The sequence below is a fragment of the Onychostoma macrolepis genome, chromosome 19, assembly GCF_012432095.1.
Source record: "Onychostoma macrolepis isolate SWU-2019 chromosome 19, ASM1243209v1, whole genome shotgun sequence".
In the NCBI taxonomy this organism is placed as follows: domain Eukaryota; kingdom Metazoa; phylum Chordata; class Actinopteri; order Cypriniformes; family Cyprinidae; genus Onychostoma; species Onychostoma macrolepis.
The window spans coordinates 19,089,129-19,105,610 of record NC_081173.1 but is presented as its reverse complement, the minus strand read 5'-3'; positions in this window follow the sequence as shown (position 1 = coordinate 19,105,610).

The following is a 16,482-nucleotide window of genomic DNA, read 5'->3' as shown; positions in this document are numbered from 1 at the left end:
AGAATGCAGTTGTGAGTCCTGAAAGTTTACAGGCGTGAGTTCTGTTACAGAATACGGTTGTCATGACCATAAATAAATGTACGGTGTGTTAACGTAACCATATGAAGGACTCAAATACAGGACTGACAACCGTATTCTACTGCTGTGTGTGTGTTGTTGCTTTCTGGGCTAACAGGTCTTGTTCTTGTTTGGGATTAGTCTCAGTGTTTACATTATGGTCTAATCTGGGTTTTAGCAAGTCTGGCATAACTTTAAAAGGGATAAGTGCAAGTTTCAGAAACAAGTCAAATATGTGTTGGAAATGGATAAAATGGTTCAACATTGTTTTCCTCTTCCTCCTCATTCTTTTCCTTTTTTGTTTTTCTCTGAATAATATCACTATATATTCCAAACCCTTGTTTGCTTAGCTGGTCTTGGTCTGGATCTTAGAAAGTCTTAGGCTCAGTTTAGTCTTGACTACTCAAAGTTAGAAGAATTTCTCTTCTTCTTATCTACCTCTTAGCATTTGGCTGCCTTGCTCATCTTCACTGTCACCTTGGCCCAGATAAACCAGCGGCTGATCGATTGATCTCCTGGGGGGTCAGAGGAGGCTATCTGCCTTCTTTAGCCAATCACTCTCTGGAGAAGAGAGGAATACACTCTCAACTTTGATCGTCCCATCACGGCACTTCTGCATGGTCACTCCTGCGAGATGAGATACCCCTTCCATTTGCATAATTTAGTCAAACTATTTGCAGAGCGATCTGGTAGCATTTGAGGGAGTCGTAAAGTGCTTTTAACATGCAGGCCCCCTATCTGGCCCTGCTCCGGACCATTCGCGTGCCTCTCTGATGAATGGGCTTTCAAAGCCGCAGGTTTAAATTACCCCTCGAGATGAGTTGCGCCAGCACGCTGGACACCGTGGAACTGATAAAGCAGATCGTCTGGCCCATTATGTCAGGCTCAAAACACAAAGCCTTAATCCCTAATCTCAAGAGTCTTTAATCAGAGTCAGTTTCACGTCCATGGAGCTGGTGTATCGATACTCAAGCTCATTTGCGGTCGTGAAGATCCTGTATGACTGAGATAGCAAAGGCCATGATTTCTAGGTTATCTGAAATTTGGAGTTAAATATGTGTTTCAGGTTTTTAACGTTTCTCTGAGGGATTGATTTAAAATTTCTCTGCAGTTGAGCAAGAATTCGTGTCAAAGCATGTTGACTGCCGAGGTTTTTATCTTCATGTACTGTAGAAAAACATCTTGACTCTGGTCCATAAAACAATCTCGCCTGGGCCGTATTCTGTGGCGAATCGTTAGTTCAAGACAGACATGTGGAGTAAAAGTGAATAAGCATGACATCCCAGTATTCATCGCAGCGTCAGCTCACTGTTTGCTCGCTTTTTCTGTCTGTTTATGTGTGTGTGTGTGTGTGTGTGTTTGCAGAGATGGTGTGTGTGAGTCGAGAGACATTCCATCACTGTAAGTCTAGACTGGAGTGTTTTGCATTCTCAGCTCTAATTCAAACCTGTGGTGTCTGCTGTTGGGATCAAATCTGACACTTCTGCAACACGCCAGATAACAAGAATGTGAAATCTTCAATTCAGGGGTCAAAAATGCAACAATTAGACCTAAATCTTTCAGTAAGATTGTTAAATCAACAATGAGCAGTCAATTTACAAGCCATAGGGATTCGCCGATGAAGCAAAACAAACATTTATTTCTCATTGCAGCTGTTAGATAAGGGCAAAGTTCCATAATTTGTAGGTTAATAAGAGAACTAACAGAAAGGTTACTCTACTGGCTTTCTGCTTATCATGGTACGCTGTGGCATTCTTTACATGTGTTACCACATAAATGGGGCACTTCAGGCTTAAGTGCGAGCTGTGCCTATCCACAGTGAACCTATGAACCTGCTATCAGCTGCACATTCCTGTCAATAGTCATTTGAGTGAAGAGTACAGTCACTATGGCTGCACAAGAATGAAGAACAAGCTTTTTCAGCTATGTAGAAATTCACTTTTGAAGGTCAAAAGTTTTTTTTTTTTTCTTTTTTTTAATTGGACAGTGAAGAAAAATGTCTTTTGAATGTTTTGAAGAAGTGCTATTAGAGGGTCCCTAGGGGTCTCGGCTGAAGAAATTCTGTGAAAACCATTTCAAGCCTCTTCCTGGGACTAGCAGAAGAACTTCTAAGCAGTCTGTAGGGACCATTCATAGATGTCATTTTCACTTTTGTTTGTGAAACGTTATATACAACTGTTTATTTGAATCTTTTTTAAGCTACTGCAACTTTTGTTTCTGAGAGTTTAGGACCAGCTGATTTGTTTTAAAAGTTTAGTATTCTACACCTAAAAAGAAAACTAAACCAAACCATACAAAAACAATCTGGCACAGTTTACATGTAAGCCTAGCACTAGTTTCCTGTTGCAGAAGTGCACAGACTGCTTGGTTTTTCCCCAAACAAATGTATATGTTCACATGCAGTACCATTCAAAAGTTGTTGTTTTTTTATGTTTACAGTAAAAAGAGTCACATTATGAAATATTATGTTGTAAAAATTTAAGTCTCTGCTGTCACTTTTGATCAATTTAATGTCATTGGTTTGTTCATTTATTTATAAATATTTTAATCGTAGTATGTATTTTCATTAATTTCTTAAAAAAACATCTTAGCAGTTTTTTTTTTTTCTGATATATTTTCAATGAAAACCCCTATTACATATAATGCACTGTACTTGGAGATATGTAAGAAAGAGCTTGCTATCACTGCTGATCTCAGCTTCATTTGTCCCAAACTAGAGAGAAAGTATTTGCTTGCTCAACTAAGTGCTCTGAGAGCAATTGTGCTCCTAAGGTAAAGGTTAAAAGAACTGAACATGTGCCAGGGCTGCTAACATATGCTGGCAATCTGAGCCCTACTCTATTAGAGTGACATTCTGAACTAGGTTAGATTCAAACAAACATTTAATGGAACGAACTTGGCTGGTGTGAACATACTAATATAGGTTTCATTTCTATTCGAGAAACGACAAGCCTACAGTTCAAAATAGTGCCAAACAATTGGAAAGTCATTATATTAACATATAAACTTCTCTAGCACTACACGTGCCCACAGATCAGTCCAGTGTTTCTGCTAAAGAACTGCAGGAGTCTGGAAACCATTTCTGGCCTCTATCTTCAGATAACAATGTAAGTACTACCCTTCTGACACTTCCCAGAGAGCAGGTTTCCCCCAAACCACACAAAGCCTCCATTCACAGCTGGAATGAAAATACAGATTCTGAGCAGATGCCATCACCACCGGTTAGAGGACCAAAGAGCGCTCGCTGTTGTCTGGTTTGGTAAGGAAAATCCCTGAAGACGGTCTCAGTGCTGATTGGCATATTTGTAAGACCGGTTGCATGATAATTGCTCAAGTTTGATTTTAACAGATTATTTTGGATACGGCATGCACGTCTTCATGCTAATTTTGAAATGGTGAGTTTAGATTTCCAAGAGGGGGAAACTCGCATCTCCTCATTGATGTTGCAGAAATACATCCATTGACACTCATAGCAACCACTAGTGGCCCATGGTCAGGATTTGTACCGCATTACTGATGTCACATAGACAGTTGTGCGCTCGCCGAGGCCAAGGTAAACAGTGAGTAACCGAAGGTGAACATGTCACTGGTGGACAACAAACCCCAGCTCAATTGGAGAACCCCTGATGGATTGCCCATAATGCACTGCATCTGGGAGTAATACAGCATAATTACAAATAAATGAGGATGTATCATTTCCTGGATTTGCACAGCGCTTGTCAGACTCGAGTTTTGTTAACACAGTCGCCCATTAATTGCAATAAATCGGTTATTGAGTTTTCGCTAGAAGGTGGGACACGATCACACCTCATTCGGTGTGGATGCAATTATATTTTATATAGTAAATAGGTTCAGCTCCCAGGAGCCCAATCAGGAATCACAGCAAAGCGGTTAACGCCTGGCAGAATTAATCTGACTGTACCAATATTTGAAAATAATTGGGTTTTGGGTTTCAGATTACCGCAGGCTGTCATTCTAACCTGTTGAATAAAGTTCCTGTGCAGTACATGGCTTCACACAGCTGTCTGTGTGACAAAAATAGAGGATGTAAAAATATCCCATGGGCCAAAAGTGGGAAAGAAAATAAAAACATTTATCTGACACCTTTAAGCTACTCTGCGACACTCACAATTAAAAAGTGTTATGTCGATATTGGAATGAACCTTTGCCAAGATAAGCAGCATGCTGTTTCAACAGCACGTCCAGTTCTTAAACGAGTCGTTTAACTGGAAAAGTGCATGTTTTACTGGTAATCTATCCACATACTGTAAACCTATTTTTGATTTATCTTATCAGCCTCTTTGAGTCTGTTTCTCTCTCTCAGTCTTGCCCTTGATGTTATTCAAGGCTTTTATTGAGCTGAATAATGTTATCTAGTGCATGCAAAATCTAAGCATTTGATCTGAAGTTCTTATCCAGTCCTATAAATGAGTTCATCAGTTTCTTTAACTCTTTCATGCTACCAAATTGCTTGTGGATCCCTGCACATGCATTAAGCATTGCAAATTGCATAATGAAATCATTCTTCCCATGCTCTCAATGAAATTTACAAAACTGAGTTTGCAAAATAAGTTTTTTTTAATATATTTTATGATATATCTTATATTATAATGTTATACGTTTAATGTTATACTCTATTGTTTTATTGTATAGATTTGATTATTCAAATAATTGCTTGCTCATTCTCTTAAGTATTGAGTAAACTCTTTAATGTTACCAGAACCTTATTGTAAGTAATGCAATAGCCAATTTAAACTACCAAGGAATAAATACTTGAACCACATTTATTAATCTTGGCTAATGTTAATTTCTACACAAATGAATGTAGTTTTAAAAGGCAGAAATATAAACAGAAAGATTATATGAGAACACAAAGGGATTGAGTTCAGCCTAATAATGATATTGTCTTCTGTAGAGTTGTTTTATAGTTAAAATTCTCAGTATTCCACAATTTTTATTTATTTATTTTATTTTTTTGAGAAACGTTAAGACAAACCCCTGGGGACCCCAGTTCCATTTCTGAGCCATGACTTTAGAAAAAGGACAAGTCCAACATTTAAAAGTAAAAATAAAAGCAATTTCAGTGCCAACTTCTGAATGGGATTTGTCTTGATAAATGTATGCCTGGTTCATATGATTAGAAAAAGTGAATAATACTCTTGCAGTCATTTAATCATCAACTTTATGATCTGCAAACACGCTCGCAGCTCTGGCTTGGTCCAAGATATTTCATTCCAGATTTCAGATTCACATTTCTTAGAAAGTGACCAATATCAGGTTTCCTGCCAATCACTCTCAATGATAAAAGCACAGATGAAAATAAAAATGCACTACATCCTGTTTTATCAGTACATTAGTGATTAATGATTGACACAAATGACAATTTGCCAGACTATCAACAAATTAATCTTCATTTTTCTTTTGCATTCATACACCGAGGCAAGCAATGGAAAATGGTTTTAATTATATATTTGTGGTGATACTGTCCAGAAGAATAAGCTAAATAAAACCCACAAATCTTTATAAATCAAGTTCGAGTGGCACTCCGCACGCACATTATGATAAACCAAGCTCTAATAGGAATTTGGTTATGTGAATCTAGGCTTTTGTTCGAGTCATCTAAATTCAGAGCAGTGCACGACTCCCAACGGCCATTTAGAGCTTCTTTTTTTTTTTTCATTCCTGCTCTTGTTTGAATGGAGGAGGCACACTGGATGCTGGGAATTACAGCTAGGGTTCACTGCCAACTGGGTGAGCGTCCATAAGGCCTCATGACCCCGACACAAAAGAGCAGATAAACATGGGCTCCCAGCAACCCCTGCTTTTCAACCATCATCTCTAATTTAACCCCATGCAGTCTTGTTAATTAGACAAGCAAAAGTGCACTCTGCTGTAATGCACAGTTGGTTGACATAAAAAGATAAAAATGAGAATCACATAAGTGTGTGTATGGGCTGATGAACTAAATACACTGACACTATTGATGTCAAACGTTTCATAGCTCTAATAATAGACCAAAGGCCCATTACTCTCATAATGTATTACTGTCTGTGGCATTTATCTGCCCTTCAACTCATAGCAACAGAGTGATGACAAATGGATACAAGACACATTTGTTGCATATTTTGATGTTTTAGGTTAATCAAAACCATATGATATAACATTAGAGTAAGTTAGGGTTATTATTTTACTTTTACTAGCATGTTTGCAAATAGACATCTGATATTATACATGAGTGCAGTTGTGTTCTCTTAAAGCTGATTGACGGTTCAGTATTTAGCTATAAGTGAAGCCGTACGTCTATAGATATCTGCTAGTACCGGTCAGGAAATGCCTGCGAGTCTATGATTGTGTGCGAAGCCTATACTGTCATAAATTTAAAAAGGTCAAATGACTCAAACTGAACGTACAAAGAAAGGCACACATGCACACATCTTCACATGGCAGACACTGGTGCACAAATATTTGACATTTACCTATATATAAAGTAGGGTCCAGTCTGAGACAACTGGGGAAAATGTAATCTTATTTAATAAAGTTTTTCTTTGTTCTATGTCATATCATTTCTTAGTGTTTTAAATTTTCAGGGTCAAATTGTGATTCAATTCCACATTTTCAGTCCAGTCTCAGGCTTTTGGTCCTCACCATATTCAGTTTATTAAGAGGTTGTTGATGTGAATCCCTCTATAACCACTAGGGGGAGTTTGATTTAGGATGATTTGTACAGTAAACGCCCCACAATGTGTTACATTGGAAACCCATCCATGTGAAGATTTCATGAAGCCTTCAAGTGGGAACTTTGTTTTTGCTCCTTTTAGATCTGATAGGAAGTTTTAGATATGTGTTTATTTAATTATATATTTGTTAAGGTATCTCATGGATGTCAAGGGTGTTGGTAAACAGCTTTCTTCTGTTGATGTACTGTACCAATATGGCATCTGTGCTTACTGTTCCTTCCTGGACTAGTTTGCCATTGAAGGTACACAGCAAGTCAGGGAATCATTAGAACCAATTTTAGCTATTGCTGACAGTATGTTCCCTTCGGATTTATGGCAATTTAGCCCTGTAATTCCCCAGAGAGCATTTTATTGCTGAAATCAAAAGCCCTTCACAGTGTATGCCAGAGAAGCAGTGATTCATCATGCCTTGTGATGTCTCTCTGCTTGGCCATAGCTGTGGAAGATCGGCTCACATAGCTAGTTGTCCCAGTTGACAGCTCCTCTCGGTGTTCCCATGAAGACTGTAGTATGTGACGGGTCAGTCAGGTGTGTCTCTAACCTTTGGTCTGTGCTAATGAGTTACACAGATGTGTGACTTTGCTCAAAGTGGCAGTGACAAACAAGGTAGGCCTAGAGCCTCATATAGAAACGTTGCGTACACAATTTCCCACGTACATATTGGGATTTCTAATCTGCGTAATAGCAAATTAATGATTTCAGACTCTTTTCCTTTCAATATACACATTTAGATGAAATATTCTGCTGATTATGTAATGTCAATGCTTAACTCCATTAAAGTCATTATTCAAAAGTTAAACAAAACATATGAATTTAGATATTTAGACGTATTTGTAGTGAATGCGCTGTTTTTTGATCACTTTTCTTGTTGCATGCTGTTTTAATGACAGAAAGGAGTGTGTCATTAATGACAGCACAGTGTTTCTTTAAACTGCAGATCTCATGTTAAGAGAAAATATTTTTTAGCAAAAACATCAACGATATGTGCACTTATGGGTTCATAACCCTTGGATTCGTTGGTCGAACGGTCCATTGGCAAGTTTAAATAGGTCTGAATATATTAGCCTACTGTACAACCAGGCTTCACGGAGGTGTTTATTTCACGTGAAGGCAGACTTCTGCGATCTTCAGAACATTATGAAAATAGCATTGTGATTGAAGAATAGAATCTGAAGCAAACGGTAAGATTTGCCCGTTTCTTTTTTTATAATATTTTGTCAGTGCATCAGAAAATTATGTACACTTATTTACACACACCGTAGCCTATTTCTGATTCTACTATAGCCTATTTAAATATCCTAAAACATCTGATTTGTTTAAAACAATTATATACTGCTTTGGCCAGTGGAAAAGAAAGAGATCCATTCTATTCTAAAAAGATTCTCTGAGAAGTATTTTACAATTTTGTTTTTATATATTTATTCGAAAACAAGACAAGGACAGTGAATGATTTTTAGCAATGTAATAGCATTTTTAGTCCGCATGTCATATTTAACTAACGTCTTGTACCTTTGATGGTGTTAAACATGGTGTCACGTGGATGGGAATATGCATGGAAATGATATGCAGATGAGGTTATGCGTCGTAAAACTAGGCGTTGTAAGCTCCATATATGGTGATTTTGGGGAGGAGACACATGTACGCACAATCTTCCGCTGACAGGGATTTATAAAAGGATTTTTGCGCAGGTTCTGTTGTATGCATGGTTTTATAAATCTGAAAACTTTTGTGTATACGCCAAATCTAGCTTTTGTGTGTACTTTTAGGATTAAATCTACGGAAAGTTTTATACATGAGGCCCCTGGTCCCAAGGAACTCATCTCTTTGGGCCAGCTGACTTGTTGATAGCTTTCCTGGCAATGAGTAAAGAACATATGAAGGTGCTTAAAGAGAAGAAGTCTAGCCCAACAAGATCACTTTGATTTCTGTTAAATGGATAGTTCACCCAAAAAGGAAAATTGTCATCCTTTACTCATTCTCATGCCGTTCCAAATACTTACTTTCTTCTTTACTTACACCAGTGCCGCTAGTCGTCATTGGTTGTCATGTGTTTGCAACCAATTACAATGCGACAAACCTCAATAAGTGATGTGATCTCATTAGTAAAACAAAGTTGTCGCATGCATGCATTTTTGCATTTGCATAGAGACGGAAAAGTACATTTATGAACATATTTAAAGCATCTACAACAAACATTTTTAATGTATTAACAAGTTTAGAGTACAAGTATAAATCGTTATTAATATAGAATGTTGAATCACAAGTATTTAATATTTACTTTGACACTCTAATGGTTTTTTGTTCTGTATAATTTCTGCTGCTGTTGAAATGAACAATTTAATAATAAATAATTAAAATGACCCAATTCATTTAATCATAGTTTGATTACATTTCTGAAGCTATAAATAGATGTTGTTATTATGTCCATGTTGTATGTTTATGCAAATGTATGTTAATGTAAGTGTAAATTTTACATACGAATACCATAATTCAACAAACTATTTTCTTTTAAGAACAATTTTAGTTTCTCGTAAAGCTAATTTATGGCCTTACAAAACTTAAAATAGAATATGGAAAATGAATCACATGGAACATTTTTGCGATATTGTGTGCTACTTTTTATGATTTTGTGTCTCGTTTTAAACTTTAATGACAGCCCTAGGTCATTCACTTTCGTTGTATGGAAAAGAGCAGCATAAACTTTATGCTAAACATCTCCTTTTGTGTTTGATTGAAGAAAGAAAGTCTTTCAGGTTTGGAACACCATGAAGATATTTTTAGGTGAACTGTCCCTTTAAGTAAATCTGAAATCTTTCAAAAGAGATAAATTGGAAAGGGTTGGGATGCAGTTACATGATCATTTTTAAGCAATAACCTGCTTTCTTTACATTGAAAGAATCTGAATATGCTCAGTGGGGCTCTCGCTGAAACTCTGGCACGGTCACCTCGTTAGTGAGCACTACCATAACCGAGTTCAAGGTTGTTGGCTCACTTTATCGCATATATTCACTTGTCCTTCGCATGAGTTTTTTCTTTTACTACATTTAATGGACCCGTAAAGTGATTGCTGGTCCTGCTCACTGACAATGTTCACAAATATTTGCAAAACCAAAACCAAACCTACAGCATGTCCACCTCGACCCATCGGCCCCCTCAGACTGTGGACTGTGGCTTTGTGAGAAAAACAGAGCGAGTGTCTTGTCTGGCATATTTCAGATTCCAGCCTGACTCGAGTGCTTCCCGCACATCAAAGACGTCTTAGTGTTTTCGAAATTGATGCTGACCAAAGTAATAAACAGAGACGGTAGTTCCTTTTAATGTGTGTTATTTTGAGAGAGATTCCCTTTGACCCACAGACACATTATTTTGAGATCTCTGCTCTTGCAATAAACTGGCTGTTTGACATTCATTTTAATATGATACTTCCATAAAAATATTTTAATTCGACTCATTCTTAAACTCTTTTGATAATTGTATTATACAGCAAGCGATACGGCCTGTGTGTGCTTCACAATGAATGTGAATAATGAACGTTTGAGCTTGACTTCATAACAACTGGAAACAAAGTGTTGGACTGTGCAAATGCAACATTAGTGCTTTGGGGAATATTGATAAAGTGTATCTGGACTGTATTGATAACACACTTTGCTTTTGGCTGGCTTTGAGAAAGGTTTGGAAATATCAGAATTATGATTGTACTTCCTTTGCTTGTCTGTTCTTTACCTGGTTCTTGGCATTCAGTCTGCTCAGAATGGGTCAAAACATCTCACTCCATGATCTCCCTCATCGGTCTCCAAAATGTTTCTATCAATCACCCTTTTCTTTCCTGTTAGAGATTGATGTACTCAAAATGTTGGTGCTCAGATCCAAATCTCTCTGTGGAAAATATGAATATTCTAGTCTTTGTTTTATTTCCTCTTGCAGGATATGATCTGTTTCAAGTTTTGAAAGGATGTCATATGAATGATGCTTGAAAGGCTTTCCTTCTTTTTTTCTTTTTTTTTTTTATTGCAGTCTTTAGCCCTTGATTCAGAAGAGTAAATTTTGTTTGCAAATTCATTTATTGGTGTATATCTAATATTTGTGATTGTACACACATGTTTGAATATAGTTTTTAATTTGTGCTGCTCAAACTTAATTGTCAAAAAAAAAAAAAAAACTTGTTAGGGTTAGGCAAGACTAAAAAATCTTCTAAATGGGTTAAAAAGTAAAAACTTTATTTGTATATAGATTATTTGACTGTTTTACAAGAAAATACTGTTTCAGTCTTCTTAATTTCACATTTTGTTATTTGCCATTTCTTTGTAATTATTTGTGAAATTAGTTGCAATTTCTAAATGAAAATTGTTTTAATTAATCCTACACCATTTTTTTCTTATCCTATACTGTCTCTAAAATACAAATAATACTGAAATACAAATAAAAAAATGTAAAAAAAAATATTTTAATGTTACATTTTTATTTTAAAAATTGTCCTGAGAGGTTTTTCTTTCAAAAGCATTTGAGTAATTTAGTATTTTGTGCTATTCATTAATGTGTGCTCCCTACCATAACTAGTTTAGGCATAAATTAAATCAATAAAAGACTTCCCTTTTGACAGACTGTAAGTAAACATTTGGGCTCCAGCTAGTTTTGAGAAACTGTCGATTTGAATTTTTTTTAAACAAGTAACATAGTTGCCCATCTGTGCAAACTAGGAAATGTTCTCTCTAACAAGCTCCTACTTCGGTAAACTGTCAGAAAACTTAGATCAACAAATACAAGCCTGTTTGATTGCCTGACCCAAGGTCACAGGGTTATGCACCATGTGTTGGGGCATTTGCGTTTTTTCCCCCCTGCAAATTAGATTGTATTTATTTTTTCAGGCTAAAAGACTTGCATACATGGAGTATATTACATATTTTGTGAGTAACCACAGATGGACATTTAACCTGGAGGCAATATGCGCTACAGTAGTTTATTTACAAATTGTCTTGTAAAAAATACACTGAACAATGTATGGTGGCAGTTTCTAGTGCCACACCACCTTATGTGACCCTGGACCACAAAACCAGTCAATTTGTCAATTTTAGCTGAATAAATAAGCTTTCCATTGATGTATGGTTTGTTAGAATCTGACAATATTTGGCCGAGATACAACTATTTGAAAATCTGGAATCTGAGGGTGCAAAAAAATCTAAATATTGAGAAAATCACGGAACATGATCTTTACTTAATATCCTAATGATTTTTGGCATAAAAGAAAAATTGATAATTTTGACCCATACCATGTATTTTTGGCTGTTGCTACAAATATACCCCAGCGACTTAAGACTGGTTTTGTGGTCCAGGGTCACATATGTGAATGTTTAATCAGTTGTTTTTAGATAACAAAAAAAAAAGGTCCTCCTAAAATAAATAAAACCATTTTTTGTTCCTGGACCACTGGTGGTCCTTGAGTTGATTTGTAAATTTAAAGCTAAAATAAACCTATATGAAAGAATTATTTTTATTAACAGATTTTATTTTTGTTTAAGTTTATTTATAGATTTCTTGTAGCAATGAAATTAATGGTGAAATTTTAAGAGCAGCGGCCCACCATCTGAAAAAGTTTGAAAAACCATTGCTCTAAAATAAAATAGCTCATTCTAACTGTAAGCTATGGGCATCAAGCAGTTCTGGTTTTTAGCAGCATTAATATTTTAGATGTGATGGCTGATATATGGCTTAAGTCATAAAACAAATTTGTAGCCTCCTAGCAAAGATGTGTTGATCTGTCATGCAATGCATGTTTTGCCTTGCAGTTAATGGTTTTAAGTCTTCAACGTGTTATAAGGGCCTCACAAAGAGGTGTCAGCTATCTGACCTTATTGTGTTTGAGCAATAAAAAGCATCCCCAACACTGACGCAATGACTCTTTTAATAGATCGTCATGATATTCTGAGGAACTGCCCCACGACTTGGTTCAGAGGTGCTCAGAATTCACTTGGGCTCAATTTCATTATCATTCGTCTCCATCAAGTTTGCAAGGGTCTATAAATGTCTACAGTAATAAGAAAGACGGCTCAAGGGATGAACCGGCTCTCAACGTAGTGTTCACTGAAAAATTTATTTATTTTCCCACTGACGTTAGTCATAGCATTTGTTAAGGGGATTTCACCTTTTGACCAGAAACAAAGCATGTTTTCTTGGCTCGGATTTTTTCATAAGAATGCCTTGTAGTGCAATGAAATGCTGTATAATGCAAAGCATAATGTATGGCTGCTCCTTCATAAAATGTCTTTTTGATTAACAGCTTTTGTGTTGGATTGTATTTGAAAGGTTTGCTTGGCTCAGTCCCATATCTGTCTGTCGATTCCATGATATAAAGGTTGAAACATCAGCGATGTGGACCAGGTGTGCTTCACATGCAATGTTTGATATCTGAAGAACTTAGAGACTTTTGTACATTTTGAATGCATTATTTATCCAGATAGAAATATTGCATACATTTATCAGTACATTCACTCTGTGAAAATCAAACCTATGATCTTGGTGTTGCTAGTACCATGGTCTACTGTATAGGTGTCACTCACCTATAGATTAAAGAGTTCAAATTCGGAGAGATGGAGAGCTTTAGGTGGTAGAACCTCATTTAGATATGGCATTAACATGAATTTTCAGTGATGGTATTGCACCACATTAGAAGCATGGTGTAAATGCAGTAGGGCGGATTCTGACCACATTTCACTAAAGTGTGAAGTGTCAAGTTCATTTTTTTTTCTTTCTTTTTTGTTATCTGTATGTCTACTGAAGCAATATTTCTGTACAAATTTGCTATTTTTAATATCACACACAAACTTTTACAATTTCATAAAGAACCTTTAACATCAGTGCAATCATTCCATTGCACAAAAGGTTCTTTATAGTGCAAAAAGGGTCTTTAGGACATTAATGTTCTTCAAAATAACAAAAATGGTTATTTTATTAAATGTTTACTAGAAGGTTCTTTGGAGAACCCTAAAAGTTTTTTTTTTTATCGCAAATTCGCTTTATTTTTAGTAAACTTAAAGATGTTGCTTGATGCTTGACATTTTCTTCTTTTTCTGTCTTGCTCTGATTTCTCGGAAACACTTTATTTGTTAATTTCTTCACATCTATATTAGCATCTTTACAATGGGACTCCTTTTTTATTTCAAATGGACAAAGCCTTTTGTTTTTGTAATTATTTAAAAAAAAACGTAAATCTTTGGATAACGCAACCTATCTACGTGGCGCTTTCCATTTTATGTGGGTAAGTGCGTATCTGTGTCTGATCTCACACACACACACACACATTAATGCAATGTGTAAAGGAGGCCCATGTTTTCTTCTGCTGCTGGTGGGAATCAACGGACACTAACAAAGTGAACTGCAATTGGCAAAACATGCAAATGAAACAAATTCCTTTAACGCAAACTTTACCCTGCTTATTCTATCAATGGGGTCAATATCTGGGTGGGATAATAATGAAACCAAAAACAAAACAATTGAATCATCTTAGTTTCCTGAAAGAATGCACAATAGAGCTTACCGTGTCAAGGACATGTCAAAATACAGAGAGACTGTGTGAAAGTGATTTGTGTGACGTGTCCAATGACTTACTTTTGCTTGACATTCCAAGGCACTGAGTTAAAAAACATATCACAAAGAATCAGACTTTCATCTGGAATCAAATGGAAATTTTTCCTGTTCAATTAAATATTAAAGAATGATACTTTAATACGGTCATATTTCAGCCACGTATTTTATTGTAAAACAATCTGAGATCATTTGACATTAATGTGTGTTTTACAAAAAGCATATGTCAGAGCATACAATTTGAAGATGACAAGTTTTGACTTATTGTCTTATTACAGTCACATAGAAGTCCCGTTAGAGCTTTGCTTTACTCCATCTTCCATATTGTCACACCTAGATATTGGAACCTCTGCACTTATTTGGAATCAACGAAAATAAAAATTAAAATAAAATAAACACGTTGCAAGAAACAAAACAAAGTTTTTGGTTATATTGCCATGTTCCCAGTTCCCACAATGCCTCACTTTTCATTGGGTAACGAGGTATCAAGTGCCCCTTTGAGCGGGGGGGAATATGAATGAGTCACAAATGTTTCATCAAGCCACTGTTCGTGAAAAGCCATGTAGCTTTCATACTGCTCTCTAGATAGGGAACAGTTAGGGTTTTCAGTTTTCAAAACTAAATATTTACTTTTAAATTTTATGAAGATGTAATGCAAGCTTAAGGGTTTAGGAGGTTATTTGTCTAGACTGTTTCAAGCTTTGACAGTGCAGGTGTTTAGGTTTGAAATGATCCTTGCTTAATGATTTTTAGAGTAGGTGAGACTCTTAAAAGCTTGTTTTAGAACGTTTAACTTGAGTGTGTTTATTGACATTCCACATTTTTTCATTTGGCTCCATTCATATTCTATAGTATAATGAATGTTTGGGTGAACACACAGCCTTTCTGTATGCCTGCTTCAGTGAAACCCAACCTCATAGTGTTCAAAACCTTGCCAGATAATTACCACAATTTATAACAATCAAACTTGACTGAATGACATGGCAAATTATACATGTATATAAAAAGCATGCGTTGTATACACAATAAAAACACACTGCTCAACAGAGACCAAAGATTTGTAAATTTACACTACCGATCAAAAGATTGGGGTTAGTAAGATTTATTTTATTTTTTTGGAAGAAAGTTATATTTTTTGTCAGAAAGGATGCATTACATAGATCAGAAGTTACAGTAAGCGCATTTATAATATTTCAAAAGATTTCTGTTTCAGGTAAATGCTGATCTTTTGGACTTTCTAGGCCGTCCAAACTGCTAGCTTCACCATTAAAGGATTAGGATGTTGACAGAACTGACAAAACCCTGTCCTGTCTTCTGTGGGGTCTGCAATTCTTAGTGATGCCCTTATGGCCTGCTGATGGAGGGACAGGACAGTAACGGCCTTGTCTTAGAGCTTAGTCAGACTCCTTATGTCATGTGAAAGAGGAAAAGAGCTTTTATAGTTATGTACTTGTTAGTATGAAAGGGACTTATCATTTGTTTTCCCGCAGTGCATTATCCAAACTGATAAAATACACTGCTTGTCTTCATGACAAAGCAGATATTTCAAGTAATATACAAACAACAAATCATAAGTTTTAGGGTCAAACAGCAGAGTTGGGCAAAACTTTGAATCAGTTACTGGAAACCTGAATCAATTGCTTACGCACAGAATGGTGAACTGCACTGAATAGCAATTAAAACACAACATAAAGAACAGAAATAGAAATGTATTTTTCCCCCCTTCAATTCATAGTCTGTCTGTTTGCTACCTTCGAATTAAGTTCAGTAATTGAATTTAAAACTCATTCTAAGTTTAATCCAGAATAACACAATCATGGTGGACAGCATGGGTGTTTCGGTTTGGGGTGTTTCATATTGCATGAGCAATATCCACAGAGTATGTGTGACCTGAAGTCATTGTGCTCTCAACAACCACATGTGTGTGATCTCACACACTCATGTTTGATCTGATATTGAAAATGTTGTACATGCAGTATTCAAGTACTAGGAAAAAGTATATAAAACCATTTCAGCATGAAGTCATGACCCTCCCTTGTATAAGATGACAAGCGGTGTTCCAGGCACAGAAAATCCACCTTGACAAATGGCATCATGTTTAGAGTAGTAA